Genomic DNA, 12,590 nt, shown 5'->3' on the forward strand with positions numbered 1-12,590 from the left:
TACATATATATGTGTGTGTATACACCTATATATATATGTGTGTGTGTTGTGGAGGCGGCGGTGGTTTCAGAGGGTGACACAGGGGCAGCGGAGCTGTTTATCCTGGGGGCAGTGCGGTGCTGCAGGCTCGGGAGGGGCCCGGCCCCACTCACCGGAGCCGCTGTTATTGCCCCCACGCCGCGCTCCGGCCCCGCAGGCCCCGCGTTGGCGCAGGCGCCGCTCGGGGCGGGCCGGGCCCGCTGCGTCACCGCCGGCGCACCCGGCCCCGCGCTCTGCGCATGCGCTCCCGCCGAGCTAGGGCAGGAGGGGCGTTCCCTTCCCAACGGCCCTGCCCCTACTGGGCTCTGATTGGTTGTCGCTTCCCTCCCCCCCTTTCTGATTGAGCGCTCACATGTCACTCAAGGCGTCCACGTTTCGCTACGCCCCGCCCACCAACTGCGCGCTGATTGGCGGGATGTCCCGTGCGGGGGCTGCGATTGGTTGTGCGCGCCGTCACTCCGGGGCGGGTCGGCGGGCAGGAATGTAGGCCCGGCCGCTCCCGGACCGACAAAGTAATCCGGCGATGCCTCGAGTTGAGAGCGCGGCCGTGCCTGTCCCACCGCCCGCCGCAGGAGCAGCGAGCCCCTCCCCGCCATCCCCGTTCCTTTCCGCCCCTGCCCGGCGCCGTTGAGCGCCCTTGGCCCTGCCAGAGCTGCGCGGAGAAACGTGCGGAAGGACACTGAAGAAGAGTGACAAGCTGTAGTTCCGGCCGCGGTCGGGCCTTGTTTCCCAAAAATAGCGCGGCGCGGTATCCGTGCGCCGGTGTCAGTGTCTCCTGAGGAGCCGCGGCGGGAGCGGAGCGAGCGGGGAGCGGCGGTGAGCGAGGGGTCCCGGGGTCCCGGCTCCGCGCGGCCAGCGGGGCGTGTTCCCTCAGCCCGAGGCTCGGCCAGGGCCAGCGGCCGAGGGGCTGGCGGGAGGGGAAGGGGGAAAGGAAGGAGGGTCTCCCCCCCCCCCGCCGGCCCCATCCCGCTCTGAGGGAGCGGAGAGGGGGGAGCCGGCGGGGTCCCGGGGTGGGCGAGTTCCCTGGGCCTCCTCAGAACTTCCTGCTGGAGGGAATGGACATTTATGGGCCAGGCCAGCAGATCTGCCCGGGGACCGGGCGGGAGGGAGCGAAGGAGGGTGGGGTACGCGGCCCTGGAGCGCCCGGGGTGCGGGGAAGGGACCCTTTGTGCTGGGTGTCGCTGGGGAAGGCGACATCGCAGAGAGCGGGGAACCGACAGGAAAAGGCTCCCCGGGAGCCCGTCCGTGGAATGCGCCGGCGGGAGCGGCCGGGGGTCGGCCGGGGGAGCTGGGAATGGTTCAAGGAGTTGTGTGCGCCGCAGGAAGGTGTGCTGGGAATGGCAGGGGGACAAGCGCTCCTGGTGTGTGAACTGGAGGGTGTTTTGTCCAGAAGGAGAAGGCTGAAGGTACAGCGAGGTTGTGCTGCCAGCAGGATTTTGTGTTCGGCGGCAGAAGTCGTGAGGAAAAAGGACTGGTCCGCTTCTGACTGGGAAGACAAATTTTTTTAAGTTTATGGAGCTGTCTTTTATAATAAATTTTTGCCTGCTTTTGAGATGCTAAGCGGCGAGGAGAGTGGAATTGCTCAGAAAAACTGACCGTAGTGCCTTGTTTGACAGGTGATTAATTTCAGAGTTGAGAAATTGGAGTTGTGTAGGGGAAAAAAAAGATAATTTAAGAAGAAGGGTTTTTTAATTGTTTAGTGTAAAAACATTGTGTCCCATAGCCATACAACGACTAAAATTGTTATGAGCAGTGGGGGAAAGGGGTTTTGAGAAGTACAAAGGAGGAAGGAAAAGGAATAATTTGTAAACGGTAGTAAGGAAAATAAAGTGGTTCGGTATGGAATTGGTAATGTAAATGTATTTATTTTAAACATTTTTCACAGTCTGGGAAATTTTTATCTAGCATGAGGAGGGCTATGATCTTTCAACCTTTATTATATGAACTGTCTACACACAGTTGTTCCTTATGCAAGTTTTTTTTTTTTTTTTTTTTTTAATTTAAGGAACTAGCCAGCTATATTTTGTTAGATAATTCTGGTGTCTTCTTATTGGTATCTGGTATTTAAATACGCATGCAAAAGATGTCAGGGCAACATTCCTGTCATCTATTCCGTCTCTATTTAAAATTATTTCAAATGCCTTTTACGTGTGAGAATGTAATATTTAGGTTTTTTCCTTCTATCTCACAGGTGATTTGCATTTGGGGGAGAAGTGTGAAGTTCCTCATTTAAACTATTTTTTTTTTCATTGAGGTGTTAGAATATGTGCAAAATGACATGTTATTCAATTACATAATTTAAAAGGATTATAATAAATTATAATAAAGGTTGTCATGTCGGTGCTTTTGTTCACTAAAGGGTATCATTATTAAATTATATTTTAAAATTCTATACTTGTTAAGCCAGCAAATCAAAAATAAGAGAATGGAACACATTGTCAAGATATTAAGGGATTATGATGGTGCTGTGCATCTGGAGATGAGCCTTTTTTGACTGAGGGCATTCAGTTTGGAATTTCATAAGGAAAATAACCCAATGCCCCGGTCAGTTATTTTTCTCCTCCATGATTCTCTCCCACATCTGTAGTTGGCGTGGTCCACGTGCAGTGGCAGAGGGGGATCGTCAGTAAATGGGAAGAATCCCTCGATGTCAGGGACAGGCTCTACCTCAGGACAGCTTTGGTGTACATGGAGCTCCTTCTCTCTGCCCCTGGAGCTGATCTAAACCAGTTTGAACATTGCAGCATTTCTGTGATTTATTTGTGAGCAGACATTTGGAGATGTTGGTGGAAATACATCAGCTTTTTTGCTATTTGCTTGTCCTGCTCTGTTTTTTCAGTGTGTGTTTAAACCGATGTGGTCACTGCTCACCTCTGAGTGAGCGGTGCCATGGAATGCTGTGCATATGTGCAGATCCCTGGATTTAGAGCCCTATAATATGAGTTTCTTTCTCTGTGAAACCACAGATGGAGAAGAAAGCGAACATTTGAATTTTATGAACTTAGAGGAATTGAGTCATGTTGGACTAACACAATGAGGAGGACATGGCTGCATTGAAACTTGAAATAATTCTGGAGAGCAAAATGGCTCATTATGGCAGAAGACTCATCTTATTTAGAAACCTTTGAGCTGAAGTGTGTGTGGTTCACCTTAAACTGGTTAATGCGGGCAGCAGAGATTTTATGGGTTTATTTTAGAATGTTGGCCACGTTTCTCAGATAACTTGTTGATGTCATTCTGTATATTCTGGGCCCAAGTGCTGCTTCAGAGAGCCTGGAGGCACCACTCTGCTCTGTGAACAATGCCGTGCTACCTTGCCTGCTCTCAGCCATGCCCTCCTAACAAAACACAGCTGATTAATTCTCCAGAGTACTTAAAGAAGTGTAGTCTAATGCTATGTAATGAGCAAATCTGTATTAGTTTGGCAACTTTTTTTCCTAAATAAGGAATATCTTGAATTAGTTATAACTGTGGTTTGTTATGCCTAGCTTGGGAGAGGTCTGTGGGGTTTAGTTGAATTTTTAAAAGTATATGCTTTCTAAAAATTACCATTAGCACATTTTACTCGCCTCACCAAATTCTTAATTTTGTATTTTTAAAGGATTAAATATTCTGTGTAAACCTTGGGCTTTACCAGGCTGCTGTCAGGACTGAGTAGGCCTAATGTGTGCAGAGCACTGGGATCTGCTTTTCCTTCTCATTGCAACGAATCTTCCTTTGAATTAATTGGAACATCATGTGGCAATGTATGTGCTTCTTAATGCACAAATCGCTTCAAGTTTTCACATTTATTGTGTTGGAAAGGCATTATTTCACATGTGTAATAATGTGTTCTTCAATGGATCAAATGGAACAAAAGTCCATGTGATGATATGGGTGAATTTGGTGCTTTGTGTTCAGGTTTGGTTCCTGCAGCTCGGGTGAAGTAACCAGGGGGTATAAGCACAGCACTCCCTTTTTTCCTGTGTGCCTTCCTGTGCGCTGCAAGGCCGAGCAGTGGTTACCTGAATGGGCTTGTCACTGTTACTGAGGTGGTGCTGATGAGGGGATAGTTTAACTCTCGCTCCTGCCACTGAAGTGAATAAAGACTTTGCAGGTGTGTACTGGTATGAGGTTTTAATTTAGGTGTCTTAAATTTATACTCAGAATCCCCTTGGTTTAAGGTGCACTCAGATGTGAAATAAATAACTAAAGGTAGCTGTTTTTTTCCCCTGGATGTTTGCAAGGTGGTTTGGGAGATGATACAAGACATTCTTTCACTTTTCCCCCGAGTTATCTTTGTTGACCTTCCAGTAAAAAACTTGAGGAATTTTTTTTGGACAGCTGATCAAAATACATTTTAGGTCCTTGCTGCAGTATCCAGTGTAACAGGACAAAACAGTATTACTGAGAGTTCAACCCAGCCTGTGTAATATGACAGTTCCCCTCCCCCCTGCATGTGTTCTGTGGTAGAGCACCAGCTAATAAATAATGGGCTCGTAGTCTGTAATAATAGATTTTGCTTCGTTTATTTGAAAGTAAGCATCTGATCTAGATTTCTACCTCTGACCACTCCCCTCATCTGGTGCTTTCTTATTTTAACACTTGATCTTTCAAGTTACTGCTTAGGGAGTTGAAAAGAAGAAATATTTTTCCTCCATATTAAGGCATTGATTGTTTTTTTTTAAAATCAACGGTATTGTTTTGGCTTCTGTTTAATCATTCTGCAGCAATGTTTCTAGATTTCTTTATATTTAATATGTAACTTTCTTTAGAAACATAAAGCCCTGTACTGTGTACTCTCATTTCCACTTGACACTAAAGAGGAATTAATATCTTGCAAGACTCCTCTGTTCCTGAGATTTCACCCCTGCCTGTCCAATATAATCACCCAATTATAATATTTTAAATTATATATAGAATATATATATTAATATATATATTTTTTATTTTCTCATTTTATTCTTAATATGAGTCTACAGTGAAGAATTAGGAAGAAATTTTATTAGAATAAGGCAGGCTAAATTTTGTGACCAGTCTTTTTCAGAATTGTAGTGCAGTGGAGTACAGAACCTTTTCTATGGGAGAACTTTGCATTTTCTTCCCTGTGTTGTAGCAGTTCAAGCGTGCCTCTATGATCAGAAGAAAATACATCCCTCTTAATAAGAGTGTGATTAATTGAATTATTTTTCAGGGAATTAACTACTTTATATTCAAAATGTTAGTGATGCTTAATTAGGTAGGTCTCCCAATTATATTTGCCTCTGCCCCTGGAGAGCTTTTGAATTCTGGCAAAGTCCTTATGGGCCAACCTGGAAACTTGAAAATGTGTTCTGCATTGCTTTGTGATTTCACTAAGAGCTACTGAGAATTGTTGCATGCCTATTTGAAGTGTAGTAAGATAAAAAGTAGGTGCTGGGAATTAGCAGCCAAGCAGAGTGGTGGAAAGGTGCTTGCTGTAGGTGTCTGTGTACCAGGCACTGATGACAAAGCATCTTTTCCTTTTTTTCTAATCAGGAGCAAATTGACTCAGAGAAAAATGTGTCATGGTCAGAGATCACCTAAGAGTGGGTGTGTAGAGTGGATGGGCTTGTGCTCGTGATACTTTTATGATGATAATAGAGGTAAAGAAGGATTTTTATCCATTTATTTCAAATCTCTTTGAGTGTTTGTGTAACTCAGTTTCATTTGAAAACCAGATTGCTTCTGACTCTGTAATTTAGGATTTCATGGACTGGACTGGTGTTATTTTTATTGTTTGAAAGCTCACCACAGATCTGTGAGAATATGTAAAGCAGATGTGTCATCTGTACCTGCAGTGACTCTTGCAGGCTGTGGTCAGCACTGGAGCTGAGGTTTTGTACCAATATACACAGGCCTGATCTTTTAGTTTTCTGTGATCACTTTGTGTTTGGAAGGTCAAGGGGGATAAATTATTAAACTTTTAGCTATATAATTGTGTAAGCATGTCTGTAAATGAGCTGTGCTGTTACACATTCCTTTCTTGAAGATTGTGGCATTCAGAATTAAGAAACAGAATTCAGAGGAGATTGTTTTAGTGTTCTTTATGATGTGGAAGAATTAGAAACAGTTGTAAGAGAAGAGTAAGCAAGAGGCTGAACCTTCAGGGACTCAGATATACACACATGTCCTAAAGGTGAGGGGTCATAAAGGGCACAACAGACTTGTTTTGGCAATGTCCATTAGAGAAACTTCTGAAGGTGTCAGGATAATGTGACTTTACACCCTGTATCACACAAAATCTGCAATAACTGAGTCCAAGAGCTGAGAAAAAAGTTGTAAAATTTTTCCCCCTCAGATATCAAAAAAAAGCGACTGTTTTTAAGTGGTTATCTTTCTCCAGATGTTTTGAATTGTATTTAATAGATCATCATGTGGAAAACTTGTATGGTATAGCTCAGATGCATTGTATGAGGTTATCAGCATGAGGGACATCTTGTTTTTGGTATCATTCTTTCACAAGCAACTGCCTCTTCCTGATATGACTGCATGCATCCTGTTGTAAAAGCTGTGAGCTGACAAGAATGACTGCTAATAATTTGGTGTATAGAGCAGTTTAAAAATGTTGCTTCTTCCAGTGTGAGCTTTCAAAGCAATGAGTCTTCCGAGAGTGTTTGAGAAAAGGAGATGTTCCATCATCGTTGTTCTTTTATTATCTTGTCAGGCACTGAGGGTAATAAACTGAAAATTTCAGAATTTTTATTTTTCCTTGAAGCTGTTGAAATTATTGTGTAATGGTATGAGGTTTTAATTAAGCCAGGTGTCTTAAATTTATGTTCAGAATCCTCTTTGTTTTCAGGGTAAAAGAGGGGAAGTCAGAGGTACAGCACAGGATAATTTGTTTCACTTGATTCCTACAAAAAAGGAAAAGCACTTTCTTCTACAATTTTTGAGCCTATAGGCTGTCAAATTATGTTTGTTAGTCTGAGTTTAATAATACACATATTTACTTGAATAGTTGGCTTCAGGGATTTGAAGCTTTTGAGTGCAGAAGAAGGATTTCCTCTGAGAGGCTCTGTTAATATCCTCCTGTGTTTCTTTTGAGTGTTGGGGTTTTTTAATGTTTTGTCTTCTTGTTGTCCTCCTTATCTTTGTTCATAGCATTCCAAATGGTGGTGTCTTAGATTTTTGTCATTGAAATGTATGTGAAGATCTTTGCTTTGAGAGATGTTGGGTGATGAAAAAAGTGCCAGCAGTAAGGAGGCACTAAATTAGAACTCCTCCTTCAGGGGAAGGAGACAAAATCGTGGATGGCTGAAGAGAGATGTGGTCAGTTGATGGAAGCAAGAATTTGGTGAATATTGGAGATACAGAATATGTGTGATTTGCAGAAGTTGTAATTATGAACACAAATGCCCTGAAAATTCCCAAAGAGCATGTGGAACATGAAATGGCTTTGGATGTCATAGAATAATAATGGGTTTTAAATATCTTGTTTCCTTTGTCACAAATATGAAAACTGCTAACCTGAATAGCTGTTAAAAAAAAGGGGAAAATTATCAATTGGAACAACTGAAATTTAAAAACTATTTCATCAAATCTGTATTACAAAATCATGTAGAAAGCTCTTGTTCTTAGTGAAGCACAGAGAAATTTAAGATGACTCTCCAGGCTTTGTATTGGGTTTAATATGAGATGAAATTTGAGGAAGGCAGAAACAACAAGAATTATCTTAATTGATAAATGATTTTTTTTTTCCCCTAAAAAAAGGAAAAAGCTAATGGTCAATGTTTCTATTTATCACTGCTAACTGAGTATCTTCGAGAAACTAGTAAAATATGTTTGAAACGATTGTCAATTCTGGATTTTAAAATGGAATAGTCCTGAATATTGGAGTCATTTAGGTGCCGTATGCAAAATAGGAGGAAAGTACCTTAAAAGACTAATGGTTTGTTCAGGAGATGAAACAGGGTAATGGTTTCAACTACTGCTCCTGTCATGGCATTCTGATGCTCCTGGTGACTCCTGGCTGAATTTTTTCCTAGGCTTATCTCCAAAGGAGACTTGGGTTCCCGGTGGGATGAAATGTAACCCGATATCCCCCAGTTATCCCCAAGCTGCTGCCAGTAAATCTTCCTGCAGATCCCCCGGCCTGCCCTCGCTGGGAGGCGGCTCTGCTTCAGGGGGCTGCAGCCCCTTGTGCCTCTGTTTGTAGTTTTCCCCTTGTGTTTTGTTTTCCCCTTCTGTGTTTTTGCTGGGGAGTTGGACTACTGTCCTGTCGAGTTAAGCCTAGTGGTGACGTCCTTGTTTTTACACTTCTCTCCTGAGGATGCCCTGAACTAGTCCGTGCACCCCGCTGTTGTCACACGCGTATTTCCAACGAGTCGTGTGTTAGCACAAGGTGCTTATGTAAAACTTGCACCAGATTCCAGCAGGAAGTGACAGAGTCATTCCCTTGAGAAGCTGCGATGGGAGAGGGGATCGGAAGGTTCCTACAAAGAGACTCAAGCAAAAACTGCTTTTCCTTCCAAGCTGAGGGAAGGACGTGCCCCGAGTGAGGAGGTTGTGCTCCGAGCCCAGATACCCCGTGCAGCCCCGTTCGGAGCCCCCGCAGCTCCCTCTGGTGATCCCGGCGTGCCCGTGCAGCCCCGGGGGCTTGGCCGAGCCTCCGATCAGCGAAACCATCAGCTCCTGCCACGGCACTGAAGAAACGCTTCAGAGCAAGCCGAGGCTGCAGCCAGCCTGGTGTTACTCTTGGGTGCCATTGGGTTTTGCTGCCTTTTTGTTTTATTCTTTTCACCATCTAATTTTTGTCTCGGGGGAGATGGAAGTCATTAAAGTATCTGTAGACTGTCCTGTTAACGCTGGCTCTAGGCAAGCATAACCAGTGTGATTGCATGAGATAAAAGGATTCCAGCTCTATGGCTGGGTTGCTGAGGAGCAAGTGAAGCATGGTATGGGGAAGAGGGTAGAACAAAGACAGTGCGTATATGAAAATTTTTATTCTGTGTTCTGTAGCCCATTTCATTTATGATATTAAAATATGGAGAAATGGTGGAAGTAAATTTAAAAATAGTCCGAACTGTAATAGTAAAGAAGTGATTTTGCAAATAATAAAACCTGGAGAATTTCCATTTCTCTTATTTTTCAACTCTTCCCTGATCTTTTAGAGTACCCCCTCTTTTCAGCATGTTTCTCTTCAGTTCTCCACATATCTTAAATGTGTGCCAGCTGTGGCCAGGCTGAGCACACGTGCCTGCTGACTGCCCAAGCATCCCCCAGGACCTGCTGCCTCTGGTCACTGCAGGGCACTGCTCTGCCCAGGGCTTCTCTGCAAATGCAGGTCAAAAATTCTGCAGCACTTTTGGGAAATCTCAAAAATAATTATGCATTTGCTATAGCACTTGGTTGAAACTGACCAATATAATCAGAAGCCATTTATGAGGGAGAATAGACTGTGGTCAAGTAACCTCATTTTATTAAAAAAAGTAAGTTCTAAAGCTGTGGAAATAGTTCTGTCTACAGGATTTTAATGCCATCATTGATGATGCTCTAGTCTAATATAAGCAAACTCTTATTTTAAGTTTTTATTTAATTTTTATTAAAATTAAACTTAGGGTGATTTAACACTGCATTCAGTTTCTTAATTTGCTTTGGTTCTAATGTATTTGATTTGTTCTAAGTATCATGTTAGGCTGGAATTCATTCGTTCAGCAAAATAAATACATTTTCATTTTGATGAGGCCTGATTGTAAGTGTATGGGAAGATAGTTGGAATTTCTTCCTTGTGTCTTCCTATCTTGTTAAGATATATTAATAACTTTATCTAAAGCCCTCACCTCCTCCCCCATGTGATGCTCATATCTGTGCTTTACGTAGGACTTTCTGGATCCAATTTTTTAACAAGTTTTTTTTAAGGGCTGAATTGTTCTGTAATAAAACCTATCACAATATTGCTGGGTACTGGCTGAGTAGTTCTCAAAAGAAGTTTTTACCTGCTTTTGAGTCATTCAGTCCTTGAATGAAATGTTAATGAGAAGATGATCTGACAAACTTCTTGAAATCTTTCTGCACAACAAAATCCTGATTGTGGATTTTCCTTCAGATCTGTTTGTTTTAAGGCACCGAAGTTGGTTTTTGTAGCTGTCTTGCATGCATGTAGATAATGCCTACAAGCAAGCCACAAAGGCCTTGGTGTGTTGTTTTTCTAAGGCTTGAATGACTAATTTTCTGAATGTGTAAGGAGCAACAGCCTTTTGTGTGAAGTTCCTTTTGTGCTTGTTAGAACTGTAGAAGCAGGAGAAAGTAAGCGCAGCCTAAAATTCAGAGTTGCAATCTGACAGGAATCCTCCAGGCTTATCTGCAAGAGCTGAGATCACAGTTCTTGCTTCTGTCTAACCTGTGCTTCTCTGCTTTTAATTCTTCATGTTCTCCTCTGCTTAGTCTTAGTGGCTTATAAGATTTTTCAGTGGCGTAATTAGCTTATCTTAAAATAGTCTGATCTGGTGGCAGTACTGGGACAATGATGGGACAGCCAGCCCAGCCCCAGTCACACGCTGTCAACCACAGAGATGTGTCAGTGCTTGGGCCACTCAGCAGGAAGGGAGGAGTAGGTGAAAATCTTTTGAAGATATAAGTGGACCTTGAACATGAATGATTCAGCTCACCTGTGCTAGGATTTACACGTTTTCCTTCAGGAATTTGGCAACAGCATGATAAAGTAACTAGAAAGCAGCTTCTCCTTGGTTTCAGCCAAGATACAAGTGGAATGAAAACAAAAAAAATTAAGTTCCAGTTGAGTTCCTTTCCTTGGGTTCTTTTTTATATTTGTAGCTTTAGTGTCTGGCTCTGTTTATCAGCCCTCCCACTTCAGAGAGAATCATCTTACCTCAGAGCCTCATCTTACCTCAGGTGCCTTGGTTCAAGCTTACCAGTGTTTCAGGTCTGAGACCTTTAAAGTTTGAAGTGTCCAACCATTAACATTTATACTTCCTTGAGACTGTATCTCTGGGTTTCATACTTTCTATAATTGTCTTGTCTTCTGTCTTCATTTCCGTCTCTCTAGACAAATACAGATTACAATATAAATTTAGACAAGGGCACAATTGCATGTGTTAATGAAGACTGTTGTAGGTACACCAGTTCTGAGGGGTAAACTCTACATTTTAAATGCCTTTCTTGGAAAAGCTGCTGCTGCAGTTGCTATCGTGGTTGCTACAATCTTGAACAAGGGATTAGAATACTTTTTGTGTCTTGTTACTATGCAGGGAAAGGAACTTGATCTACAGTACATTCAGGATGTTGCTTTTGATGTGATTTATCCTGTATTTTCTGAGAGCTGTCCCTTTCTTTAGATTTCAGTAGAAGAGCACTTTTTCTGAAATTCATAAACTCTCTAAATTTATGTGCCATTACCATGCTTTTTTTGTTGATTAAAAATGGATTTCAGCATTTCACAGCTCACTATTTGTTGAAATAGTGGCTCATGCTAGGGCACTCCAATACTGGCTAGTCTTGTCTTCAAGGAGAAAATTTAGCTCTGTTATTATAATGTGTAAAATGCTTTTTAGGGAAGGTTTGTTCTCTTTGGCTTGATACCTGTTCATTCTGGAGTCTAATGAAACTTCTGTGTTTACGCTTTTAGGTTCTGCATTTTCATCTCTCAAACCCTGCAAACCAATCTACTGAGAGATGCTTTTGTTACATTTGAGTTTGCAGACCTTCATTGAAAAACTAATTTGGACTCTGCAAGACATAGTTAAAAACAAACTCTTCTGGTAATGTTTGAGTTCTTCCAGGTGGATTTGATGTACTGCCTCCATGCAGGAAGTGAGAAAAGGAGTTGTAACTATACATTAATGTCTTGCATATGCTGCAATGTTCCTTGAGCTTTTCCTGTAAATGACTGTAGCCAGGCAAGTCCTCTGTGTAGTTTAATGTTCAACTCTGGTTTTATTTTGTTGCTATTGCTGGTGCCCTTATGCATGCAGATAGAGTTGCACTATAACTGAGGCTGGGAGGGGGAATTTGCTTCGCTTCCTGTTTAAGATGTGGATCCCAAAAGCTTGGTCTAGGCATGATTGTAGTCTGGTGTAGTTTGTTACTAAAAATTTAGTAACAATTACTTTACAAGGTCTACTTATTCCAGTGAAACTTCCTAGACTACTTTAGATAAAGTCAGCTTCCAGTGGGACTTGGGACATTTCTTGTAATGCTTGGTTCTTTGTGTTATGTGTATGGAGTTGGGGTTTTTCCTTTCTTTTCTTTTTTCCCTGGTTTCTCCCACATTCATTAACTGTGCTTACAATGAGTTTTCAGTGAATTAGTGTCAATGTTCCAGTGAAATCCTTGGCTGTACTGATGATGTAAGTGGTGGAGATCTTATTCTGGAATTCTTTCTACTGTCTCCTTGTGTCTGTTAGACCTATTTAGATGAAAATGCTGTAGGCCATTGCCTGTGTGCTTGTTCCCTGCTATAATATTAATGTTTGTGTCTTAGAGGTATTAGTAGAGAGATTATTAGGAGGGGAAGTCTAGCACAGAAAAGCTTCCTGTGGATGACTTGGAGTAGTGGTGAATTCTGACAGGGTTCCCATGGTAGTGAATGTGTT

General features: G+C 42.5%; 1 protein-coding gene across 7 annotated transcripts in view; it reads left to right on the top strand.

The window, feature by feature from the left end:
• Positions 1 to 529: 529 nt before the first annotated feature.
• MEF2A (myocyte enhancer factor 2A) overlaps positions 530 to 12,590 on the top strand; it is an 81,684-nt gene continuing 69,623 nt past the window's right edge. For 2 of the 7 annotated variants that reach the window (XM_059858621.1, XM_059858620.1), the window contains exon 1: positions 533 to 855. The gene's annotated coding sequence lies outside the window, so the exon portion shown is untranslated. Of the gene's footprint in view, positions 856 to 12,590 lie in introns of all 7 variants that reach the window. The other 5 variants (XM_059858625.1, XM_059858619.1, XM_059858622.1 and 2 more) reach the window with 5 other exon arrangements.

Source organism: Haemorhous mexicanus, chromosome 13 (assembly GCF_027477595.1).
Source record: "Haemorhous mexicanus isolate bHaeMex1 chromosome 13, bHaeMex1.pri, whole genome shotgun sequence".
Lineage (NCBI taxonomy): Eukaryota > Metazoa > Chordata > Aves > Passeriformes > Fringillidae > Haemorhous > Haemorhous mexicanus.